The sequence below is a fragment of the Orcinus orca genome, chromosome 1, assembly GCF_937001465.1.
Source record: "Orcinus orca chromosome 1, mOrcOrc1.1, whole genome shotgun sequence".
Lineage (NCBI taxonomy): Eukaryota > Metazoa > Chordata > Mammalia > Artiodactyla > Delphinidae > Orcinus > Orcinus orca.
This window is the reverse complement of record NC_064559.1, coordinates 153,760,097-153,780,283: the sequence shown is the minus strand read 5'-3', so window position 1 is coordinate 153,780,283 and position 20,187 is coordinate 153,760,097. Positions and strand designations below refer to the sequence as shown.

The 20,187-nt window shown below is 37.7% G+C and overlaps 1 long non-coding RNA gene across 2 annotated transcripts in view; it reads left to right on the top strand.

Annotated features, from left to right (window-relative positions):
- LOC125961470 (uncharacterized) overlaps positions 1-20,187 on the top strand; it is a 186,349-nt gene that overhangs the window by 98,262 nt on the left and 67,900 nt on the right. The window lies entirely within an intron of this gene.

Sequence of the window (20,187 nt, the reverse complement as noted above, 5' to 3'; positions counted from 1 at the left end):
TAACTGAAGGGAGTGGATAAATTGGGACATTGGGATTGACATATATACAGTACTATATATAAAATAGGTAACTAATAAGGACCTACTGTATAGCACAGGGAACTCTACTCAATACTCTGTAATGACCTATATGGGAAAAGAATCTAAAAAAGAGTGGATATTTGTATATGTATAACTGATTCACTTTGCTATACAGCAGAAACTAAGACAACAGTGTAAATCAACTATAATAAAAATTAAGAAAAAAACCCCTGAAGCTGGTTGACCATGTGACAGTTGAGTTCATTGTGAAATGACCCATAACTCCAAGCCATAGCAATCTACAAACCAGTATTTTTGAACACTGGCTACTTGTCCAGGCCTTTGCTCTTTTGTTATTCTCAGATTCATTTCTATTCAATAGATATGTATTGCATGCCTGTCATGGCATTGTGCTAAGTGCTGAGGGATATGATATCAGGAATGGATCAGTTCTTACCCCCATCCACCAAAGTATATTGTATGGGTGGCGGAGGGCAATGAAGTGGTACGATAAGAGTAGAGACCATGAGAAGCAGAGTGCTATGGGGGAGAGGAGGTGCTAGAGGGAACCATTGTCAGAAAAAGTACTGGGGATAGGGAAGAAAAACTTAAAACATGTATAATAACATCTCCCTCTTAATATTAGTGTGGATTTTTCCTCCTTAAAACGGAAGCAAAAATATACTGACATAGTAAGGATTCATGTAACAAAATATATTTTGCCTTTAAATCATTTCGATTTAGAAATAGCTTTATCCTTCTAGTTAATACAAACCAATCAGAAGTATATTTCAGTTGAGTGTTGCCAGATTTTGTTCCTTTAATCAGAGTAGGGGAGGAAAAATAACTTTCCCTCTACCTTTCTGAATTCTTGGCTAAGACTCCTGTAATAGAACACAAATTAACAAGAGAAAAACAAACAGAAGTTTATTAGCATGTGTACTACATGTACCCATGGGAAACACCCAGGAAAAATGAGTAACTCCCTGAGGAGGCTTAGAATTCAGATTTAAGTACCATCTTAATAGGGAAAGGGTCAGGGAGATATAGGCCTCTTAGGGGAGAGTAAATGATTTTGAGGAAAGATGAATGGACCTTCAGAAGAATAGCTAGGAGGTATGATAGATTGTGACAAAGTTTGTCTTGGTCTGGTGTTGACTTCTGGTCTCCTCTCCTGTGATCAGAGTCCGTTTCCCTGGTTGATGAAAGTTCCTGGGAGGGGCATTAGAACAGGGGATTTCCTTTAGGAGGATCTGTCTTTAGGAAGATAAGAGGAGTTCAAAGAAAGATTCTCCCTGCATTTGCTGTTTTTCAAGTACCTACAGCTCAAAATAATCAAAGCCAAAGTGGCATATTCTGTTACTCTTCATTAGTTAATGAAAAATAACCCTTCTCCCCACTTTCTAATATACTATCGTTGGAGAGACTGGTATCACCAAAGAAATGTCTTTGCCTTTGGTGTTACGTTTGTGAACCAACCCCACTTCTCTTGCTCCTGCTGGGCTTGGAAAGATGCCCGCAAACAACGAAGCCATGGTGCTTTCAGGTTCTGTGAACACTACATCACTCTGAGGGGAATAATACCCTCAGACCCATGGACAACTCCACCCCAGGGCCAGGACTGGTAAAATAGGGTTACATGCAGCTGAGTCTGTTTATTTCTTTCTGATAATCCTATATCAGCTTGTGCTGCGTTGCAAACAGTCCCAAACTTGGTGGCTTAAAACAACAATTATTTGCTTACTCTTCTGTATGTTAGCAATTTGGTCTGAGTGGTCTCACGCGCACGTGTGTTGTCACCTAGCAATCGTATATAGCCTCACTTACCTGTTTGGCAGTTAACTGTCATCAGGGGTAATGAATATTGCCAGGCTTGTTCACATGGTGGTGGTGATAGGGTTCCTAAAAGTAGCAAGAGAGAGCAAGCCCCAAAACCCAAGCACCTTTCAGGACTCTAGTTGCATCGTGTTTACTAAAATCCCATTGGTCACAGGAAGGAACATGACCAAGCCCAGATTTAGAGGGTGGAGAAGTACTCCATCTCAATGGGAAAAACTGCACAGTTGCTTTGCAAAAGGGTGTGGATAATGGGATGGGGAGAATTTCTTGCCAATTTTTACCACACATCTACCACACACCCAACAAATAGTCTCTCTGTTTTTTAAGAGTATAGTGTAAAATTATGCTTAACTTAAAGCCAGAGGGTGGACTAGAAGGAACTTATTCAGGCTGCCTGAAAAATGCTTTTCTGCAACAGGTGTTAATGGCTGAGGCAACTTTATATTATTTTAAGGGAGAAAAGGTGAACGTAGAGGGAGAGAATAGGTAACAGCATTTGTGGATGAACACCAACATTTTTCTTGTTTTAAGATCCAATTAATTATACATTATCCTACGGGAACTGGAAAGATATATGGAGTCTGGTGTATGTTAGTAGCAAATGATGCAACAGTGAAAGATGTGTCACTATACCCAATTATGGTGAAGAAACAACTGTGAGCACATGACATGCAAGCAAGAACCACCTTGCAGTTGTGTACCTCATCGATAGTGGAGGAGCATTCTTGCTACTATGTAAGTGATAGTCAGAATGATGAATTATTAGTCATTTGGTTTCTGTATAGATTCGTATCAGTCGTTATCATTGGACAGTGTTGACGATTTTCACTCATGGCAGGAGGTTCATAATCTTTGACTTCTGGAACATTGATGATATTCTGTCTCAGCTATGCTAATTCCTAGCTATGAAAGTAATTAAGGGGATTAATTTCTTTAACTCTGGGGTCTTTTTTCTTCAATAATATGATTGAGCTAACTAATGATAATGTGGTAATGTTTCACCTATTTGGAATTCTGCAATCAGTTTCAATAAATATTTTCTGAGGACTTGATTTGGGATAGGTATTTTGCTGCGGGCTGGGGATATAATGATGAATAAGGTAAGCATGTTTGGAGCTTTTATTTTGGTAGGAAAGATATAGATTAATTAATTAATAATACATATGTTAGATATTTCAGTTAAATCAGCTGTGGGATCATGTACTAGGATATCTAACTTAGTCTAGGAATCAGAGATGTTCTTCCTGAGGAAATGATACTTTAGCTAAAATTGAGGGATGGATAGGAGTTAACTGGGTGGAGATGAGGACAAGGTGTAGGGGATGGAGATGAGCTTTACAGGTAAATGAAAAAGTATGTGGGGCTTTCCTGGTGGCGCAGTGGTTGAGAGTCCGCCTGCCGATGCAGGGGACACAGGTTCGTGCCCCGGTCCGGGAGGATCCCACATGCTGCGGAGCAGCTGGGCCCGTGAGCCATGGCCGCTGGACCTGTGTGTCCGGAGCCTGTGCTCCACAACGGGAGAGACCACAACAGTGAGAGGCCCGCGTACTGCAAAAAAAAAAAAAAAAAAAGTATGTGGACAGACCCGTAGGTAGAAGAGAGCATATATATTTGACAAACTGAGAGTAGTCCACTGTAGCTGGATCAGAGAGAGCAAGGGAAAATGATGGCTGATGGTGCTGGAGGGTCTGGTGTGGCCAGACTGTTAAAACATCAGTGAGATTGATAGGAAAGGTATTATCTTTTTTTGAAGATTGTCATATATATAGGAAGTGTAGACCTCAAAAAGTGCGAAAAATCTCTGGCTGGACTCTATATATCCCCTAGAGCAAGAAAAGTGTTCAAACTCTGATTTTCATGGATTTGCTTCATTATACAGATAGCTGCCTAGTTTCTCATATTTCCCTATACAAAACACGTAGGTTGTTTTCAATGTTTTGGTATTATAAGCAATGCTCCAATATACATATTTCTTGCAGAAACAGGTTGAATATTTTTGTAGAATAATTCCTAGAAGGGGACGTGCTAGGTTAAGGTGTATGTGCATTTCAAATTTTATTAGAAGCAGATGCTTCACAAAAGCGGATAATCAAATGACCAGTATGCATATGAAAAGGTGCTTAATATTATTATTCATCTGGGAAATGCAAATTAAAGCCACAAGGAGATATAATCAACCCCCCAAGAGAATGCCTAAAATTAAAAAGACTGACAACAACCACTGTTAGGAAGGATATTGTGCAACTGGAACTCTCATACATTGCTCATGGGAGTATAGATTAATATAGCACTTTGGAAGACTGCTTGGAAATATCTATTAAAGCTAAAGACATTCTATTGCTCAGTAATCCCAAGATGAGTATATATGCCCACCAAAAGACATGTGCAAGAATGTTCACAATAGCTTTATTCCTAACAGGTTCAAACTGGAACTAATCTAAATGTTTATCAATAGGAAACTGACAAAGAATTTGAACTACTAATACAATTACCTACATGGATGAATGTCACAGATATGTTATTGAAAGAAACCAGACACAAAAGAATACTAACTGCATGATTTACTTTACATGAAATTCAAGAATAGGCAAAACTAATCTGTAATGATAGGAGTTACCATGTCTTTATCTTGGTGGTGGTTACATGATATTTTACATGTGTAAAAAAATCTTCAAATTGTATAATTAATATAATGCACTTTACATGTTTAGCATATATGTCATATCTCCATGAAAAATAAAATTAATCAAAAAGATAATAGGGCTTCCCTGGTGGCGCAGTGGTTGAGAATCTGCCTGCTAATGCAGGGGACACAGGTTCACGCCCTGGTCCGAGAGGATCCCACATGCTGTGGAGCAATTACGTGCGTGAGCCACAACTACGGAGCCTGCACTCTAGAGCCCACAAGCCACAACTACTGAAGCCTGTACGCCTAGAGCCCGTGCTCTGCAACAAGAGAAGCCACTGCAATGAGAAGACCGCGCACCACAACGAAGAGTAGCTCCCGCTCGCAGCAACTAGAGAAAACCCGCGCGCAGCAATGAAGACACAACACTGCCAAAAATAAATAAATTAAAAAAATAGAATTTGGGTAATAAGATAAAGTCTAACCTCTTTTTTTTTTTCCTTTGTGCTTCGTCCAGTTTCATTTGCTTATAGGGTGCCATGTGCGGAGGCCTAGCCCCCAGCTCCTCAGACCAGAGTTCCTAGTGCTAAAAGCTGAGCCAGCACCTCCGCTCAGGGGTCTGTGTCGAGACTCCATGCAGAACACCTCCACCCAAGCTGGTGGCGGCGGGCCGTGTGCAGAGACGCTGCACCCCGGCACCCGAGATTTGCAGCGAGTGCTGGGAGCTGCGTGGCAGGGCCAGACCCGTGAGACCCCTATAAAGGGAGACCCCTATAAAGCAGCCCCGCCCATGGCCTGTCGGGGAGAGCCTGCGCTCTAGAGCGCAACTCTTACCTGTGCATTCTTTGATCAAAGAAGAAAACTTTCCTTTGCTTCTGAACAAAACTTGGTTTCGTTCTTCTGGCTCAAACAACACGGGGCTGGACTCTTGTTGGGGCCCAGCTTAGGGAGGGTGGGTAAAAATGCTGGGCGCATTTAAAGTGCTCAACAGCCCTATGTGGCCGGTGACTATAGCATCAGACAATATGGTACAGAACATTTCCACCTTCACTGGTCTAGACAGTACTTGGAACATAGTGGTTGCTCAATAATATTAGTTGAGCGAAAGGGTTGAGTAAACAAAGAATATTTATTTGCCTTGCCTACTTCACAGAGTTTTTTGAGAATCAAAGCTCTTTTCAAATGGTGAGTGATCTGGGCATGCTGAAGAATCTTCCTCTCCATGGTGGCTTCCAAACAACAAATACTTCAGTGGAGGACCTTTAGTTCTGTGGAGGCAGAATGAATTTTTACTGTTTGTCTTTTAGGAATGGTGTTTCCTCATGGCCACTGTTTGTGCAGTTAAACAAACCTTCCCTTTTGATTACAGGAAACAGGATGAACTTGACATAACTGTATGGCCCTGTTTGTTCTTGTTCCTTTTTCTCTTCAACCTTTTGATTCTCACTCCAAAACCCCTTTGGGATCACTCTTACAAACATTTTGTGAAGCGAGTCTGTGTTGGGGAAACAATGTGAAGTGTGTGTGTGTGTGTGTGTGTGTGTGTGTGTGGTGGCTGTGAGCAGAGCTGGCAGTCAACATATTTGTAATCCACTTGCAGTGGTTTCCCAAGCAACCTCTGTGGATGACAAAAAAGCTGCTTTCAATAACAGGAGTAAAAGTGACCTGACTTCTTCTTTGTGATTTGGTTTTGTTTATTATGGTTTTAAAACTTCACGGCTAATTGGTCTATTTAGTTACTCTCAAAACGAACAGTTACATTATTTGAATCAGTGCCTTACACTTGAATCCATCTCCGCAGTTTACCAAAGATGTTTATATATGTCATCTCACTTGTCTTAGAATAATCTTGGAGGGCTGTTAGGGCTGGTATAATTCTTGCAACTTTGTGGACAAACTTCAGGGCATTTTACGTGAGTGTTTTGCTTCAGGTTACATAGCTTATGAGAAGCAAAATAGGGCTAGAACTCAGGGCTTCTGAAACTTACTCCTTTACACTCTGCAGCCTAGTTTACTATGAAGGGGGATGAACACGTGGGTAGGTAGTAGTAGATACAGACACTGACTTGAGCCTATTTCAGTTTCCTCTAATACCCTTTAAACTGGGTTGTGTTTTTGCCATTCTTTTATCTTTCCTTAATTTAGATGCAGTGAAGAATGGTAGGAAAGGATGGACTTTGAAGTCAGATAGGTTTGAGTTCTGATGTCTCCTCCACTACTTACTAGTTGAGTACATTTGGGCAAGTTACTTACACTTTCTGAACTTTGGTTTACTCATGAAAAAGGAAATTAGCAAATCAGGAACATTAGCTACCTTACCAGTATACTATGACTTAGCAAGCTTTTTATAAATACAGCAGTCATTCTCTCCCTTTCAGAATTAAAAAGTGAATGATAGATCTCAGATAAAGTTTAGGCAGTCCACGTGCTCTCAAAAGACCTACTTATTAAGTATGTACTATGTGTCCCAAAATGTGCCATGCAAGGCTCCTCAGAGTGCAGAGCCTGTGTTCCTATCCTTTGAGGCTCTGAGTACACTCTATCAGTTAGTGAACAAATACTGTTTATTGAGAACTTAAGTACAGCAGTATGTCAAGAATGATATGAAAAATGATAAGAGGTAGCCTTTCCCTTCAAGGTACTTAGGTTCTAGAGAAGGAAACAAGGTACTTACCGTTGTTGTTCCATTTTATAGATGCAAATTTTAAATAAACTGTCAAAGTTCACAAAGATAATATAAGGAAGAATGTGGATTCTGGTCCAGATCTATCTGACTCTAAAACCCTTTTTGCTGCTTGAGAGAACATCTGAGAAAACCTCCCCAAAACCTACCCCTCTACGAACACTCTAACCATGACAACCAACATTTACTTGGTACTCCTTCAGTTTCAGATACTGCTCTTAACACTTCACATGCCTTCTCTTGTTTCATCCTCACAGTAAACATGTGAAATAGGAGCTTTCATTAACCCCTTTCTACCAATGGGGCACCAGACCTAGCTCAGAAATGGCAGAGCTGGGGTTCAAACCGAAGTCTGTCACCAAACCTAACTCTTCACCACTCCCTAGAGGAGAACCTGCCTTAGTCTTCCCGCCCAACATCCACATATGGAGAAACAGCTCTCCCAAATTCTAGTGCACTGACACTTTGTGTGATTAATGACTTCTCTCATTCATATTTCAGCATATTATTCCTTCAGATAACCAACAAAAGCTATTTGTAGCTGCTATGTAGGAGATTTAAATTATTTAGCTGTTCAAAGTATCCAACACAAAGCCAGTATTTTTAAAGAATATACGTGATGAAAATCTTGATCCCCAAGGCAATACTTATTTCCTACACATGCTTCAGCTATGTGGAAATGTTTTTATTTATTCTGTGGAAATGGGACCTTTCAATGATGATTTATGGCTATAAGACATTCTACTATAAAATTTCATCTACGGTTTTTCTGTTAAAAATCAATCTTCTAGTAATAGCTTCAACCATAATGAAAAAGAGAGTAAGCTGAATTTGGCCTGATACTATACTAATAATTTGATTCATATGGTCATATCAACAATGATTTCTCACATGCTAGCGGATCAAAACCAAAATCCTTACACAGGGCCCTCTGAATTGGTCCAGACATATCCATTACTCTTCCCTGTCATGAGCCCTGTTTATCCTTCTCAATATCCTCAAAAGGATATTGACCCTGGGTTTCCTTGCATATAAAAATGCCAATTAAAAATTCAGTTCCTTATACTCACATTTCAATAGCCACAAGTAGCTAGTACAAACTGCATTGGGCAATGCAGATATAGGACATTTCCATCACTGCAGAAAGTTTTATTGGACACTGCTGCTCTACAGCAGAATTTCTTAACCTTCATGATTTCAAACAGTATTTCTATAGAACAGTTTTTAATAACTTAGATTTTGTAACATCACCTTTACTAATTTGAAGTGAAATAGGTGATATAACCCAATTGTACACGTAATTTTAAAGCTATATAATAACATCACACAATTCATATATATATATATGAATGAGAAAATGTGAAAAAACAAATTTTGATAAAATAATATGTATTTCGGTAGGAAATATAGGGGAACAACTCCATTAGAACAGATGAGTGCCTAGAGGCTTGCACCTTTATGCAGAATCACCACAAATGCAACAGCTGCAAATATAAACTCACACAGCTTTGCTGTATTGGCAACTCAGAGTGGTTTTGCCATCAGTGACATAATCATATGAAATTGTCAACAATCAAAATCTCAAACCAATAAAGGACAATATTCCCTCTTTACACATGGTCATGTATTCCTGGCAATTTCTGTGTATATTAAAATCAAGGAAAAAATACTAGATTTAAATGTAAAATTGAGCCATGTTCTAGGCTCTAATAATTATGAGCAAGTTTTTCACTCTTCTAAATGTCTAGCACGACATTTGAAGTTACAAAGAGTACAGAGTTCTTCTTTGATCAGTAGTTCCCTAGATTACAGGAAAACTGACATCTCTGGATTGGCTTAAAATGTTATCAGTGTGTTCCTTTTCCCATCTTCCTGATGATACAATGTACCTTATATATTTCCAAAATTCCCCTATGGTTGTTTCACCCCCATGGAGACCTCCTGCTCTAGAGTTTCTTGGGCTCTGATTGCAGTGGCTGTTTAGACAATGGTTGCCTGGTTCAAATGAAAGATGTGGCTGTAAAAGTTCTGGAATAGTTCTACCATGAAGCCTGTAGCTATAACCACAATGAGAAAGGGCTAGCATTATAGTGAAAGTTATTTTGCTTCTTAGGATTTTTAAACTCTAACCTTTTATTTTCTTAGATGCTACTGATAGTGGTCTAACACCACTTTCTTAGGAACCTAGGATTCCTTCATACAATGAAAATATACTGAAATACAGATTATTAGCAACTCTCATGATAAGAGAATAGCAAATGGAGACTGAGTCTATGTTTAGAGACTGATGTGGACAACTTTGTAAACGCCTTATACATTTGGTCTTTGGAAATAGTCAAATGGATATTTAAGGTCAAGAAACTTACATTTAAAATTTCATGTGAGATTTTCATTCATAGATACAAATAGCAGTTTGGTCTTTATTCATTTGTTCATTCATTCACTCACCCAGTGAATATTTAAGTCCTTATTAAGTACCAGGCACAGTGCTAGCTACTGAGACACAAATATAAATAAGACAAGGATTCTACTCTTAAGGAGTTTAGAGTCTAGTGGGTAACAATTAATTATGAAACAGTTATGGTAAGTGAATTAGCAGAAAGGTACATGGGGCATATGGGAACAAAGAGAAGAATCATGTATTAAGAGGACATGTATTCCCATAAACATACCATGGGGCCTGGCATTTCAGGCCGTTTCTCTCTTTCTCCTTCATAAAAATCATCCAGCTTAAATCTCATGTTATCGGATTTTACCATCTCTTATTTCTCCTAATGTAATTATTTAAGCATTTTCTAGGTTGTTACCCTTCATCTGTTGAGCATTTAGCTGTTGGATCACTCTCTTCCCATTCAATGCCACTTTTGTCATAATCCTTGGGAATTTCAACATTCATTTAGATGATTGTACCTGTGCTCTGGTATCATAGGTTGTTTGACTCCTCTCCTTTACCCTTCCTTGGTCACTCATTCCCATGTCCTATTCTTAATCTTGTTATACCCCTTAGTGCAAACTGTCTATAATCTCAATTTCAACACACTCCATTTTGCAACCATTGCCTTCTATTTTCTCTTACTCCCAAAATAGTTTGGCCTGACATGACCACTGACCCTATCCTCATGATCTTTTTTTATCTTCCTGTCTCACTCTGCTTAACTTCCATGTCTATTCATTATAATAAGTTTTTTGCATAAATACTAAACTTCCTCAGCCTATCCAAAGTATATGTGCCCCAGATTCCATTTTTTTCTTGCCTGTTCAGGACATTGCTCCAGAAATTTCCCACTGTTTCTACCAAATCATCATGTTCCCCTCTCTACCAGATCATTCTTAACAGCATATAGATAAGCCATAACTTCTTCAATTAAAAAGAGATTTTTGTATCTAAATTTCTCCCAGTCACCCCCACTATCATCTCACTGCTCTCCTTCCCTTTATGGAAAAACTTGTTGAAGGTGTTTCCTATGCCTTATATTTCCAATTTTCCCCCTCATTCAGTTTTGCACCTATACCAGTCAAGTATCTTTTCCCACCACTCTGCAGAAACTACTCTTAACAAAGTCAGCCAATGACTTCCACATTGCTAAGTTAAATGAGATGAGGTCAATTCTCAATCCTTCTCTAACTTGACCTCTTCTAGTATTTAACACAGATGGTCACCCACTTGTTCTTAAAACACTTTGCTTCTATAACACCCACCTTGACTGTTTTTCTTATACATTTCTGTCTACCCTTTTAAAATTTTCATTGTTGGGCTTCCCTGGTGGTGCAGTGGTTGAGAGTCCACCTGCCGATGCAGGGGACATGGATTCGTGCCCCGGTCTGGGAAGATCCCACATGCCACAGAGCGGCTGGGCCCGTGAGCCATGGCCGCTGAGCCTGCGCGTCCGGAGCCTGTGGTCCGCAACGGGAGAGGCCACAGCAGTGAGAGGCCCGCGTACCGCCAAAAAAAAAAAAAAAAAAAAAGGGGGAAAAAAATTTCATTGTTAATTCCTTCTCATCTCCCTGACTTCTAAATGTTGGAGCACCCCAGAGCTCAGTCTTTGAAACTCTTTATTTCCCTTTCTCTATCCTTTGCCTTGTTGATCTTACTTAATTTCATGGCTTTAAATACCGTATATGTGGTAATGACTCTCAAATATATGTCTGCAGACCTGAATTCTCCTCAACTCCAGAAACTTATAACCAGCAGCTTACTTGATATGTCATGTGGATTGCTATAGACATCTCAAACTTAACATTTCAAAACCCATTTCTGATATTTGTCACTAAACCAGCTCCTCATACTGACTTTTTCATTAATGGTAATTCTGCCCTTCCGGGTGCTCAGGACAAAAATTTTGTTGTTGTCTTTGACTCTTTACTGTTTCCCCTCAACCAAATCTGTCAGCAAATTGTGTTGGCCCTATCCTCACAATATATCCAGAATTCCACTTTTCATCACCTTCATCACTTCCTTAGTCCAAACCTCCATCCTCTCTCACTTGGATTACTGCAGTAGCTTCTTAACAGCCTCCTTATCTCTGGCTTGTTCCACTGCAGTCTAGTCTCTGAATAGCTACCCAAAAGATGATGTTAAATTGTAAACCAGATCACCTTACACCTCTGTTTAACTCTCCAATGGCTTGCAATCTGAAAGTCCACATGATCTCACCAACCTCCCAGTTCCCGAGACTTCTCTGCTTTCATGTTCATACTTCACTTGTTCACGCCATTGTAGATTCTTTCCTCAGGCATGACTAAAATTTCACCTAATTAAGACTTTGCCTAGCCATCCCATCTAAAGTTTTAATCCCCTCCCAATATTTCATATACCTCCTTCCTACTTTATTTATTCTCCTTAACACTAACTACTGTCAAACATACGTATTTTTACTTACTTACGTTGTTCATTTCTGCTCAATCACTAGAACATGAGCTCCACAATGTCAGGGATATTTGCCTATTTGGTTTCACCACTGTGCTTGGAATAGAGAGCCTGGCATACAGCTGATTATCAGTAAACACTGAAGATATTATTTAATTCTAAATCAATATAGAATAACCCCTATGCTCTCCTAATGTATGCATCCTATATAGAATTATCAAAGCTAGAAGGAACCATAAAGATAATACGGTCCAGTCGCTCTCATTTTGAGGACACTGGAGAGCAGAGAGGTGGGGAGACTTTCACAATCCTATGGAGAGCAATAGAGCCTTGCCAAAGCTCTTTTATTACATGTCTTATAGTAACTTTTATCTTCAACATTTACGCTGTCAAAGATTACTTATAACTTCATGTAAAACTCAAGCTATTTATACCACAAAGTTAATTTACTAATATTTTTCTTAAATGTTAAGTTTATTAGTTGCAAGTGAACTCCCCTGAAGTCAGAAAAAAATAAATGTCTCCGTCTGACACATCTCTCTTACATGATGCTTAAACACATTTCTAGTTTGAGGCATTATGGTTCTACCATTTAATTTTTAAGGCCACAAAATTTAATATCTTAGTGATTATTTACTATTGGACTGTTTGTGATATTGTGGTTTATATACTTTGAATATACCTGTTATCTAAAGGCTAAAATAAAAAATATTCACAAGCACCACTTTCTTAGAACAAAGCAAGATTTTCCTGCTGTTCCTCTTGGTAACAGAGTTATTTTTTATAATCCTAATTTAAGTAGGTTTTGTCTCAGTAAAAACTAGTTTTCTCACAAATAGATTTGTAAATTAGTGTACCCACTGTCTCAGAAATAATGGGTTCTTCTCACCAGGGGGTTGAAAAAGAGATTAGATAATCCCTTCCCTAAAATGTGAAAAAGATTTTTACCAGATAAAGGCTGGCCTGGATGACTTCTCAAGTTCTTTCAATTTTAAGATTCTGTTATTCTAAAAGGATGTCAAGGATTATGTATTCTCTATTTTATAAAATATATGATGGAAAGTGGACACAATGACACGTACAATTTTTAAACGACTAAGCTTTCGTCAAAGCGAGCTTTGAAATACGAGTGAATAACAATTATTAATAAATATTTCTAGGAATATTATTAGAATATATAAAAATGTATATATGTATATATTATACACGAGTTTCTTTTTGATCCTCGGGGACCGGGGCATGAACCCGCGTCCCCTGCATCGGCAGGCGGACTCCCAACCACTGTGCCATCAGGGAAACCCTACAAGTTTCTTTTTTTAATTAATTAATTTTTGGCTGTGTTGGGTCTTTGTTGCTGCGCACGGGCTTTCTCTAGTTGCGGTGAGCAGGGGCTACTTCTTGTTGCGGTGCGCGGGCTTCTCATTGTCATGGCTTCTCTTGTTGCAGAGTACGGGCTCTAGGCACGCAGGCTTCAGTAGCTGTGGCACGTGGGTCCAGTAGTTGTGGCTTATGGGCTCTAGAGCTGAGGCTCAGTAGTTGTGGCGCATGGGCTTAGTTGCTCCGCGGCATGTGGGATCTTACCGGGCCAGGGCTCGAACCCGTGTTCTCTGCACTGGCAGGCAGATTCTTAACCACTGAGCGATCAGGGAAGCCCCGATACACCAGTTTCTTATCAGCTATATTTTTTGCAGATGTTTTCTCCCTTTCTGTAGGTTGTCTTTTCACTTTCTTGATGGAGTTCTTTGAAGCACAAATTTTTTAAATTTCCATAGGGGACTTCCCTGGCGGTCCAGTGGTTAAGACTCCCTGCTTCGGTTGCAGGGGGTGCAGGTTTGATCCCTGGTTGGGAAACTAAGATCCTGCATGCCTCCCTGCATGGCCAAAAAGAAAAAAAAAAAAAAATTCTGTAAAGTCTAATTTATCTACCTTTTTCTTTTGTTGTTTATGCTTTTGGTATCACATCTAAGAAACCACTGTCTAAACCAAGGTTATGGAGATTTACCCTTATGATTTCTTCTAGGAGTTTTGAAGTTTTAGCACTTACATGTAATTCTGTGATCAATTTTGAGGTAATTTTTACATATGATGTGAAGTCTAGCTTCATTCTTTGGCAGGTGTATATCCAGTTTTCCCAGCATCATTTGTTGAAAATACTATTCTCTCCCTATTGAATTATCTTGCTACCCTTGTTGAAAATCATTTGACCAAATGTGAGGGTTAATTTTTGGACTCTTGACCCTGTTAATTTGATCTATGTCTCTATCCTTATGGTGGTACCACACTGTCTTAATTACAACAGCTTTGTAGTGGGTTTTGAAGTGGGAATGTATGAATCCTTCAATTTTGTTCTTTCTTTTAAGATCATTTTGGCTATTTTTGGTCTCTTGCATGCCCTTATGAATTTTAGGATCAGCTCGTCAACTTCTGCTTAAAGACAGCTGGAGTTTTGATGTAAATTGCATTGAATCTGTAGGTCATTTTGGGTAGTAATGCCATTTTAACAATATTAAATCTTCCAATGCAAGAAAATGGGATTTTTTCCATTTATTTAAGAACTCTTTAATTTCTTTCAATGGTGTTTTGTAGTTTCAGTGTACAAGCCTTGAAACCTTTTATTAAGTTTATTTCTAACTATTTTATTCTTTGATACTATTAAATGGAATTGCTATCTTAATTTTATTTTCAGGTTGTTCATTGCTAGTATATAGAAATACAACTAATTTTTGTATATTGATCTTGTATCCTGCAACTTTGCTGAACTTGCTTATTAGTTCTAATAGGATTTTTTAAGTGAATTCCTTAGAATTTTTTACATACAAATCATGTCATCTGTAAATTGTTTTCCTTCTTTTCCAATTGTATACATTCTATTTCTTTTCTTTGCCTAATTGCTGTGGCTAGAACCTCCAGTACAGTGTTGGATAGTAGTGGGAGAGCAGACATTCTGTTCCTAATCTCGGGGAGAAAATTCAATCTTTCATCATAAAGTATAATGTTAACTGTGGGTTTTTCATAGATACTCTTTATCAGGATGAAGAAGTTCCCTTCTATTTGTGATTTTTTCTTTTTTTAAAATGAACGATTGTTGAATGTTTTCAAAACGCTTTGTCTGCATCTATTGAAATGATCATGTGGCTTTGTCTGCTGTTCCATTAATATGGTACATTATATTAATTTTTGGATATTAAGCTAATTCTTGAATTCCTAGGAGAAATCCCACTTGGTCATAGTGTAGAGTCCTGTTTATGTATTGTTGAATTTGGTTTGTTAGTATTTTATTGAGGATTTTTCATGTAAATTCATAAGTGATATTGGTCTGTGGTTTTCTTTTCTTGTGATTTTTTTGGTCTGATATTGTTATCAGGGTAAATTTGGCCTCATAGAATGAGTTGGGAAGTATTTCCTCTATGTCCACTTTTGGAAAAAGTCTGCAAATAATTGGTATTAATTCTTCTTTAAATGTTTGGTACAATTCATGAGTGAAGCAGTGTGGGCCTGGATATTTCTTTGGGGAAGTTTTAAAATTACTGATTCAATCTCTTTACTTCTTATTGGTATATTCAGATTTTCTACTTTTTTAAAAATTAATTTACTTTTGGCTGTGTTGGGTCCTCGTCTCTGTGTGAGGGCTTTCTCTAGCTAGGGCGAGCAGGGGCCACTCTTCATCGCGGTGCGTGGGCCTCTCACTATCGCGGCCTCTCTTGTTGTGGAGCACACGCTCCAGACGCGCAGTAGTTGTGGCTCACGGGCCCAGTCGCTCCACGGCACGTGGGATCCCCCGAGGCCAGGGCTCGAACCCGTGTCCCCTGCACTGGCAGGCAGACTCTCAACCACTGTGCCACCAGGGAAGCCCCTCTATTTGTTTTAGAGTCAATTTTTGTTGCTATTGTCTTTCTAGAAATTTGTCTATTCCATTTAGGTTGCCTAATTTATTGGCATAGAGTTGTTCATAGAATTCCCTTATGTGTTATAAATTTACCCTTTTATCATTATAAAATGTCTTTATCTCTAGTAACAATTTTTGTCTTAAAGTCTGTTTCTTCTGATATTAGTATAGCCATTTCACTTCTCTTTTGCTTACTTTTTGCACAGTATATCTTTTTCCATCCCTTTTTTTAACCTATTTGTGCCTTTTAATCTAAAATGTATTGCTTGTAGATAACATATAATTAGATCATTAAAAAAAATACATCCTGCCAATCCCTGCCTTATGATTGGCATGCTTAATCCATTTATATTTAATGTAATTGCTGATATGATTTTTGTCTGACATTTTGCCATTTGCTTTCTGTATCTTTTGTCTTTTTTGTTCCTTCTTCCTCCACTTGTGTTCTTTTTTGTTAAATATTTCTAGTGTATATTTTAATATTTAGTACATTTTTTTAGTTACTTTATTAGTGGTTGCCCTGGTGATTACACTTAACATCTTAATTTAAAAGCACTGGATGTTTATCAGCATTCTAGCTTGTTTTTAGAACATACGTCTCATGATATATGTCAATAAAAATGGCTCTATCCTTGTATAAGGTTGAGAATTGTTTTATATTCTCTCCCATGTAGGATATCATAAAATACTTTATTTTATTTTTATTAAAAACTGATTAATTAATTAATTTTTGTTTGTGTTGGGTCTTCATTGTTGCATGCGGGCTTTCTCTAGTTGTGGCAAGCAGGGGCTACCCTTCGTTGTGGTGCGTGGGCTTCTCATTGCAGTGGCTTCTTTTGTTGTGGAGCATGGGCTCTAGGCTCGCAGGCTTCAGTAGTTGTGGCACACGGGCTCAGTAGTTGTGGCTCACGGGCTCTGAGTGCAGGCTCAGTAGTTGTGGTGCATGGCTTAGTTGCTCTGTGGCATGTGGGATCTTCCAGGACCAGGGCTCAAACCTGTGTCCCCTGCCTTGGCAGGCGGACTTAACCACTGCGCCACCAGGGAATTCCCATAAAATACTTTAAATATTAATGAAAAATCATGTAGCAAAGAGAGCTGTTAAATTTTTTGAAACCCCAGATTAAAAATATTAACTACCATTTGTTGAGTAGCTACTATGTCTTAGGCACTATGTTAGGTACTTAATATCTCCCCCAAATCAAAGTCAGGTCTAGTACTATTTCCTATTATGCCACTGAAATAGTAACTCATAACCAGTCATGGTTATGAAGAATATTTAAGTCTCTTGTACATTTCACATCAGCTTAGCCTTCACATCTAGGTTTTTAAGTACTTATTCAACTCTCTTTATAATAGCTTCAGCAATAATGTATTGCTTCTTGGATTAGTTGATCATTAATACAAATGCACTACTCACATAATTCCCTAACACTTGGCAATGTTTCTTCTTTTAGTGTGGTAGATCATTCGAGCCTGAATTCTTAGTCCTATGTCCCATTGCAAGGGTTGCTCTTGTAAATGGGAGATACCCCTTTGCTCACCTTCTGGAAGGAGATGAAGATATGTATATGGATGAATCCAAGTTAAAGAAACTTGAGAAACAGCAAGTTTTGAGATTTTTGTTGGTAGCTTCTTAAACTTATTTTATCATCCATCTAGTACAATATTATGAACATATTAGAACAAGAAATGTCCACAAACAGACTAATCATAGAAATATTGGATATGATTGTTTCATCTTTCTTCTTTTTCTTAAATAAGTAAAGCTCTTTGATATAAATTTAATGTTGGAACTGATATAAAATGACTTGTTTTGAGGATGAATTTATGAAGTTATTTAAGTCACAACCCTGTAGACTAGGTCCTATGAGGTTAGAGATTTACCTACTAAGTTAAAAACCAGAGTCTTGAACAGAGATTCTCTAACATTCTAGCTTCACAAAGCCTTTAATGTCTGAGTAACTTTTTTATGGCACTCTGAAAGAAATATGTAACACCTCTGCTTATTACATAGTTAAGTCCAAGTGACATAATATATATATTTGTTCTAATAGCCTAGTACCTTTTGGACATGGCAGAACTTCTCAAAGTTTGGAATCAGATTGGACACAGTCATTATTATTTTGTGTTCCACATTAATTTTTGCATGGTACTTATATTTTCACAGTAACCAATGGAAAACTAGTTTTTTAAAATGTCATCAAAGGAATGTAGTGATCTAATGTTGAAATTGTGAACTACCTCAAGGTAGTAGTTCACAGTGCCCAACAGATACAGATGATGTTTGGAATCAGATTTTCATCCTGTGTGGAAAGTTGGCCAAGTTATTTAATTTTATTGAGCTTCACTTTCCTCATCTGCAAAATAGAATCATCAAATCTATACATAAAGACTAATTAGTGGAATCCCTGGCATAATATATACTTGTTACTTGGTTACTATTATTCAAGAAGCATTTGGCCCACTAATCAATAGTGAGAATTACTGAACAGTCAAAGATTTTATTTGCATCCAGACTTGATGACTAAGTAGTGTGATAGTGGTTGTATTTGAAATAAATTTCAAATTAGTAGAAATATTTTAGAAAGTATCAGAAACCAAATTTTTAGTGGAAGAAATGATAGGTTTAGATTTCAGTTTAAGTTTTGCTACTATTAGAAAAGTAACTGGTCCTCCCTTTCCTAATCTTTAAAATGGTGACTATAGTACCTTGGTGGGTATAGTATTAGGAGTAATTTCCACTTTTCTGTAAAAGTAAAAGGCACTCAATAAGTAAAGTTGCCTTTTCTCCTGTCTTTCAGAGACTTTTTTTCCACTGAGACTGAACTGTACCAGATTTGGCATTCCCTAGGGGATCCTTTAGGGGATATTTTCTCTTAATACTAGTCGGAAGGTAGGCTGGCTTTGCTGTCCGTTGATCTTTTCTGGTTTAGCATGTAGTATAGGAACTCTATCTAGATTATCTGCCATGAGGCAGTTATCAGTTACTAATTACTTTTTGATATTGTCAAAGATGTTATTATCCTTTCTCCTTGGCTATGACAAATGTAAGGTGTCCCAGATGGAAAAAGGTTGACTTCAAACAACTTATTTTAAAAATAACTACTTATTAGAAGGTTTATTTATCTTAATTCAATTGAATTTTCCCCTTAAGACAGATTTATTTGTTTATGGATGGGACATGATTCTCTAGATTCCCCTAGATGAATACCTCTGATTCTTAGAAACCAGGTTACTTAATTTTTTCAATCTGACTTTCCAAGTTAATCCTTCTTGCCTGACTTAAATCTCCCTTATTCTAATGTAAGTTTTTAAAGCTCAAATTCCATCTTTGCAATTGAAAACAGCTCCTAAGCCTTCTTGGTATAATATTAGCAATGATTATATAGACAATTCCAATTTTGGTGAAATGGTATTGTCAGAATGTTTTAGTCAGATGTGCCTCTCTCCCTTCTTAACACTGTGGTGATCTCCACAGAGCACAGGGCTTAAAATGGGATCCTGCAACAGGAGAAGTGGGCACACCAAATTGCCAGACTTGCTTATGGAAAAGGTATGGGAAGAAGGCAGGGACTGATCGGCAAGTGTAGGAAGTGACAGTTTGGGGAATTCTCTAAAATTTAAAGACTTAAATAAGTATAAAACTTAGTAATTATTCAGTAATTTATTTTCTTCATTTTTAAAAGAAATGGATAAATAGGCTTCTTTGTGGAACTATGTTCACGTGCCATGTCTAGAGACAAAAATAACAGACTGATGTTTATCTATAGTCACATATTCCATGTTATTTTCTGGCATTTTTCTTTTTATTTTTTGAGATATCTAGCTCTACCTAGGAATTACCCACAAAGAAATAATGATTACGTTAAAAATCCACAGGGGGAAAAATGATGGAAAAGACCAGTAGTTGAACTTAGATGAGCTGTGTATGATTTTACTTTATAATTTCCACTTTCTTGTAATTTTAGATTTTCTTTGAAAAGTATGTTTTAATGAGTATTTATAATTTTAAAAAACGAGTTTGCATTTTATCTAAATAAAGAAATCAAATGGATGCATCAAGTACACTAGTCAGTCTGTTCCTTCAAGCTGTTTTTACTTAGTCAAACACAATGCTGATCATCTTAAATACAATGATATGTAATACTTTTGAGCATAAAATAGATGCCAGGATTAAGATATAGAATAAACATTTTTGACAATCTTCATTTTTTTGCAATATCTAGCTCAGAAGAGAATAATTTTAAAAACATAAATACTTAAAA